Source organism: Protopterus annectens, chromosome 12.part0 (assembly GCF_019279795.1).
Source record: "Protopterus annectens isolate FY-2018-M chromosome 12.part0, PAN1.0, whole genome shotgun sequence".
NCBI lineage: Eukaryota > Metazoa > Chordata > Ceratodontiformes > Protopteridae > Protopterus > Protopterus annectens.
The window spans coordinates 30259689-30267188 of NC_056746.1; positions in this window are offsets into that span (position 1 = coordinate 30259689).

Consider the following 7500-nt stretch of genomic DNA (forward strand, 5'->3'; position numbering starts at 1 on the left):
AATCTTGCACTAAGTCCCAGCTACCTTCAGCAGGACAGAAATGGGAGCAGCAGGTGTGTAACATTCCAGTTCCCATCTTAGGTTCACCTTTATGCAAACCAATTACCAACACCTCCCTGAATTCCTGTGCCACACATCTTTTCCTAAAGGGGCGCTCAAGGTTCTGATAGAGGTTTAATAAGCACTCCTGCTGATGTCTATTCAGTCTGCTTAGATCCCAGGACTCATCCTCCCTCCCCAATGTCTGCTGTGCTCCTCTGTTTCTTCTGAAGTTTTAACTGGATTAGTGAGCAGCTACCTCAGGGGTCTATTTTAGTCACAACCCAGGACACAGGGGCAATGGTAAATGTGTATACACATACACACACACACACACACACACACACACACACACACACACACACACACACACACACACACACAAATGTATCTGCTTTTACTGTATTTGTGTTTCTTCCTACTTTATTTTGCTTTTGCGTCATCTTAAAAGTACTCAATTGTATTTATTACTGCTTGGTGTAACTCATTCTAAGCCTTTTAGTTTAAGCACTTGGGCTTCAGACCAGTTGTTTTACATTAAGAAGGTTTGTGGTCTGCATTGTAGTGGCAGAACAGGTAGCTTACATCCTTCTAAGTTGGGAACTGCTGATTGAGGGCTCAGTGTCTATTATTCTAAAAGTGTATTAATTCTGGTTTAAGCACTTGGGCTTCAGGCCAGTTATTTTACATTAAAAGGGTTCGTGGTCTGCACTCTTGTGGAAGGAGAGGTTGGACACTGCCTTTCTGAGCTGGGAATTTCTGGTTAAAGACTTATAGTGCCTGCATATTTGAACTGCTTCTTACTGAAACTGGTACACCTTGTTTGCTGTAGCATAGACTAGATCCAGGCCTGCTGAATCTAGCTTTGTTTGTTTGCTTGTTATTTCCCTGAAATGCTAATTCCACCTAAAACGCGGCTTTTCAGCGCTTCTTTGGATCCCTAGTGATATCTGCATTGCTTACTGTACTTATTTCCTTGTTTCACTTGAAAGAAAGTTACTGTTTGTCGTTTTTGCATTTAAGTTACCTATAACACATTGCATTTAAGTTACCTGGCACACTCACTAAAGCAATTATATAAGTCAGCACTAAAAAATTAAAAGCACTACAACCTCACAAACTCCCCTTGAGTACCTTGTTCCCCATTGGCCCTTTTTTTTCAGTTATAAAGGAATTCCCAGTACTACTCTAGCATGTCCAAAGGTCAGTTGTCAATCTCCTCTCCGGTCCAGTTGGTGAATCTGGGAATCTTGAGGCAATGTTACAACTGCCTCATGTACACAGACAACCCTCTCCTCCTCCCAACAAATTCCAACACATGTGAGAGATGCAACCATATAGCCAAACTGGAGGCTAAGCTCTCTCAACTCAGTACTGACGTAACGAGTCAGGAGGAGAAGGAAACCACACTTACTACAACTCCAGTCTCACATAGACCTACCAGGACAGCAAACCAAACACATAAACACACAAAAACATACTCGGAGGCTCTAAATAAAAATCTGCCTAAGCAGCAGAGACCTTCAAAGCAGGCACCCAAGCAACAGCTACCCCAAAACAAAACATGTGCAACACATAGCTCACAAAGCCAGTGTGCCGAACAGTCACAGCCCTTAAGGCTAAACAACACACCTGATACACTTGTAATAGGTGACTCTATCGTCAGGCGCACTGACATCCAGCTCACCAGGCTGAACAAGGAGAAGGTCATGGTGAGCTGCCTGTCGGGCGCTAGGATCCGCCACAAATATGACTCAGTCATTGTCCATGCTGGTGTGAATGACCTGAGAAGCACCTCCCTGGACTACATGAAAAGAGACATAGAGGAGCTTTCTGAGCATGTAGCCCAGGCCGGTATGACCCTGACCTTGAGTAGCATCTTACCCTCACCAAGAATGATGCCACAATATGAAGACAAGATGATCAATTTCAACAATTGGCTTAAGTATTGGTGTCATTCAAAGGGGATCCAATGCCTGTCAGCCTAGGATGACATGCTCGACAAGCCACGATGCTTCACTAGGGATGGCTTGCACCTGTTACCCCTGGGCTTTCGGATATTGGCAAAAGCTCTTGCTACCCCCATAGTGCCTTTTTTAGGCAAGGCTCAAAAGACAAACCCACCTCCATAGGTATCACAAGGGATAAGAAACTAAGAGTAATGCTACTCAACGCCAGAAGTGTAAACCTCAAGATGCACGCACCCGAAACTCTCCTTAGCATGGAGAACATCGATATCTGTGCAGTAACAGAAATCTGGTTCAAGGCTCCCAAGAGCACCCCAGCACTAATAGGTTATACCTCATACCATGCTTTTTGGCCCCAAAACTTGGACCGAACCACAAAAGGAGGGGGAGTATCAATATTCGTCAAAGATACCCACACCTCCAGGTTGGTGGCACAGCACGAAGCATCAGAGACTATCCATGTGCAACTAACAGTCGGTAAAACTGCCTTCCAGTTTATAGCCTGCTACAGACCACCCTCCCAAGCCCAGGAACCCCACTCGGCCTTCCTGAGAACACTGGAAAATATGAAGGTCTCTCCAAACACCATTATATTGGGCAACTTCAACTACCCAAACATAGACTGGGAGCACTACTCTAGCTCCAACACCATAGCCCAAAGGTTCCTAGAATTTATAAACTCAAATGCTATGGAACAACCTGTTACCACTCCCACAAGAGGGGAAAACATACTGGACCTGATCATCACCAACATGGGGACTCTATGCTCCAGACCAGAAGTGTATCCCACACTGGTAAGATCAGACCATAAACTAATCTCACTGGATATCCACATCCCGACCCCACCCACTGCCCAGAAATCCACAGTGAAAAACCTCTCTAAAGCAAATTTCACACTCCTCAAAACCGAGGTGGAATCCTTCAAAGCCCCCGGAAACTACGGCCCAGACCACAGAATCCTTTATGAACACATTCTATGAACACCTTCAGGAATGCATGGATCATGCAATCCCAAATAAAACCAAGACCCAATCCTCCAAAGGCAGACGTCCTGTCTGGTGGACCCCAGCCATAAACAAACTATACAATAGAAGGAGGAAGCTACTACATGACAGAGCAAAATCCCAAAAAGGGAAGGCATCTCTGATCAGTATTAGCAAAAAACTACGGGCACTCATAAAATCATCTAAGGCCAGCTTTGAGAGAAAAATTGCACAGGACACTAAGGATAATCACAAGGCTTTCTTTAGTTATGTTAGGAACCTGGGTGGGAATACCCAGATATGCTCAGAATTAGTCCAAAATGACAAAAAATACACCGAACCCACAGACATTGCCAACATGCTAGCTGACAGGTTCAGCGCAAACTCCCCCCCCCACCAAAAGGGCAAATATCTATCCCAGCAGAGTGCTGTCCCCCTGACATCTCAGATGCTCAGGTAAGAGCTGCCCTCTCCAAAGCAAAAAACACAGCATCAATGGGAACTGACAGTGTCCCGGGCTGCGTCCTACATGAACTCCAAGAAGAGCTAAACCCAAACATAAAACTACTGTTCAATCTCAGCCTTACTACAGGATATGTACCCAAAGAGTGGCGTACAGCAACAGTGGTCCCTCTCCATAAAGGTGGTGCCTCAATGGATCCTGGAAACTATCGCCCCATAAGCCTGACAAGCTTGGTCTGCAAAGCTATGGAAAGGATCCTCATGGACCTCATAAATAAAGATATTGGGGACCTACAGACACTGGATCCTATCCAGTTCGGCTTTGTTAAGGGCAGATCCTGCCTCTTAAACCTGGTCGATTTCTTTGAAACAGTCGCCAAGGCCATTGGCGAGGGGAAGGTGGTCCACACAGCCAACCTGGACCTTGCAAAAGCCTTCGATACAATACCCCACTCGGGCATTATAGGTAAGCTCACCAGCTTAAATATAAATCCCTATGTCACTAGATGGGTTGCAAACTGGCTCAAGGACAGAACCCACACGGTTAGAATTGCTGGAGCCATGTCAAACTCCAAACCAGTTACAAGTGGCATCCCACAAGGCTCTGTCCTGGGACCTCTATTGTTTGGTATATATTTCTCGGAGGTACAGGCCAACACGGTCGGACTGTGGCTGACCAAGTTCACAGATGACTGCAAACTGGGCGCCATAATCGACTCTCCAGCCGACACAAGCATCCACCAAAAGGGCCTCATAGAAACAGACAACTGGTGCCAGAGCCATGGCCTCAAGCTAAATGCCAAAAAGTGTATAGTAATCCCCTTTGGCAAAAACAAAGTGCCCACAAATTACCACATAGGTCGTAATCCATTAAGTACAGAAGAAGAAATTTGGGACCTGGGGACCCAAGTTGATAGCAATCTCATTTGACAACCACATGGCCAAAGTGGTTAGAAAAACATTTTATATAGCCCACCTAATCATGAAGGGATTCACATCTAGATCAGAGGAGGTCATTGTGCCTCTTTACATATATACACATACACACACTCACACACACACACACACACACACACATATATATATATATATATATATATATATATATATATATATATACACACACACACACACACACACACACACACATATATATATATATATATATATATATATATATATATACATAGACACACACACATTGATCTACTACGTTTTGCACTGTTACAAAGCTTTTTTATTGTTTCACTGCATTTATGTACAGTTTTATACTGTTTTAACTGTATTTTTCATTACTAGATACTGTTTCATTACTCTAATTGCATAGTTACTGAATTACTTAACTGTAAACTTTTTTTTCATACCGAGAGTTGTATTTTCTGTTTGTGCCTGCTCTATCCGAGCTTTTCTGTGCATTTTTGAATTTTTTAGATTTCTGTGTTCTACAGCTAGGAACTGTAATAGTGTGCATTACTATAATTGTCTGTTTACAGTTAAAACATTCTCTAGAGTCTGCTTTTGCTCCTTGATCTGTTTAAAACTTTCATTTAGTGGCTACAGCTAGGAACTGTAATTTTTCCGACCCTCCCTCCCTAGTGTTGTGGTGTTCTTATACTTGGTGGCTTTGCAATTGCCTGCCCATACTGTATGTTTGATCTGTGACACTCCTTCCAGTCTAGTGTCATTAGTTCACTCAATCTAATAGAGAACATTTGTGAAGGCCAACCCACTCAGATTCTCAATGTTGAATTAACTTCTGTTCCAGCTTTCTCCATTTCCACTTTACTGGAAATAAATTCTAAGCTTGCTTCCCCCTTTCCTGTGGCAGGTCTTGTCCAGATACAGATTTGCTGTGTCCAGGACTGTTTGTGCTTAACTAGGGTTAAACTATTCCTGGCACCATAAAGTCTGTTACAGCACTCAACTTTCCTCACTTGTCCAGAAATAAATAAGCACCTATTCAGGCATGTCCAGATGAATCTGGGCATCTTGGGACAATGCAGCAATTGCCTCATGTACACAGACAACCCTTCCCTCCACCCAAAACTTCACGACCTGTGTGGAGATGCACTTATATAGCAAAACTGAAGCAAAGCTCTCTTCACGAAGACTGGACTAGACAGTCAAGAGGAGAAGGTAAACACTTGCACCGCACACCACTCATCACATAGTCCTCAAAACCTACACCACCAAAACACACACACAGAAGCACAAAACACACACCTACATTCATGAGGCTCTCAGTAATAAACCTGCCCAAACAACAGAGACCTCCAAAGCAGAATACAAATATGACTCTGTCATTGTCCATGTTGGTGTGAATGACCTAAACGTATCTCTCTATCTTGTAGCCCAGGCAGGTATGACCCTAGCCCTGAGTAGCATCCTGCCATCACCAGAATGATACCACAGTACAAGGACAAAATGATTGACAATCTAGTATCTGTCTGGCTGGGATGACATGATCGACAGACCATGCTGCTTTGCCAGAGATGGCCTGCACCTGTTGTCCTTGGGATTTTGGATACTGGCAAAGGCTTTTGCCAGGTTCAAATGACAAATTCACCACTGTAACAGGAACAAGCAAGCAAAATCTGAGGGCAATGCTACTCAGTGCTAGAAGTCTAAACCTCAAATTAAAATGGAGAACACTGACATCTGTGCAGTGATAGAGACCTGGTTCAAAGCTCCAGAGAACACCCCTGCATTACTAGGCTATAAATCATACCACACCTCTCGTGTCCATATTCATTAAGGATATCCAAACCTCCAAGCTAGTTGCTCAGCATCTGAGATTATCCAAGTTCAACTAACTCTGGGCAAAACCACAATCCAGATTGTAGCTTGCTACAGACGCCCCACCATGCCCTCTTTTTCCCATCCTTCCCTCTTTTCTTGATACACTGGAAAATATTAAGGTACAACCCAACACTCTAATAATGGCTGATTTCAACTACCCTACCATTAACTGGGAAAACTACTCATGCACCAACTCTTTTGCTCAACATTTTCTGGAAATCATCAATTCCAATGCCTTGGATCAACTTATCCACACCCTCACCAGGGGCAGCAATATCCTAGACCTGGTCATCACGAACATGGGTGACCGGTGTTCCACACCAGAGTTCAGCTCCTTGTTGGTCAGATCCGACCACAAGCTAATTACCATAGACATCCACATCCCTCCATTAGTTTCTCCAAAACCAACTTCACAGTTCTTAAGACAGAAGACCCATGCAGATGGACAATAGAGGTATGACTGCTGAATCCTACACAAATGCACTTTATATAACAGAACCAAGATGCTATCCTCCAAAAAAGGAAGCCAATCTGGTGGTCTCTTTCCATAAACAAACTCTACAAAAGAAGAAAGAAACTGTTGCAGAAAAGAGTAAATTCCCACGATTGGAGGAACTCCCTGGTCAGCCTCAGTAAGAAGCTGAGATCCCTCATACAATCCTCCAAAGCTAGTTATGAAAACAAAATTGCCACTGATTCTAAAGACAACCACAAAGCATTCTATAGCTGTGTCAAGAATTTCAATGGCAACACTCAGATCTGCTCTGAGTTACAGCACAATGACACTAAATATACAGAACCAAATGATATTGCCAACATCCTGGCAGATAGGTTCAGTGCTAACTTCTCACCTCCTAAAGGGCCCATCTTTATACCAGAAGAATGCAAAGTTACTGTAATCATGGCTGCACAGGTAAAAAACTCACTCTCCAAAGCCAAGAACACAGCATCCATGGGACCTGACAACATCCCAGGCTACCTTCTACATGAATTACAGAATGAACTGGCACCCCACCTAAGTACCATGTTTAATCATAGCCTCACCTCAGGCTTTGTGTCCATTGAATGGCACACTGCAACAGTTATCCCACTCCACAAAGCGGGTGGGGCCACAAAAGTCCCCGGGAACTACTGCCCCATTAGCCTGATGAGCCTGGTCTGCAAGGCCATAGAATGTATCATCATGGAACTCATAAACAAAAGACATTGGGCAGATCATGTCTCCTAAACCTGATAGACTACTTTAAAGT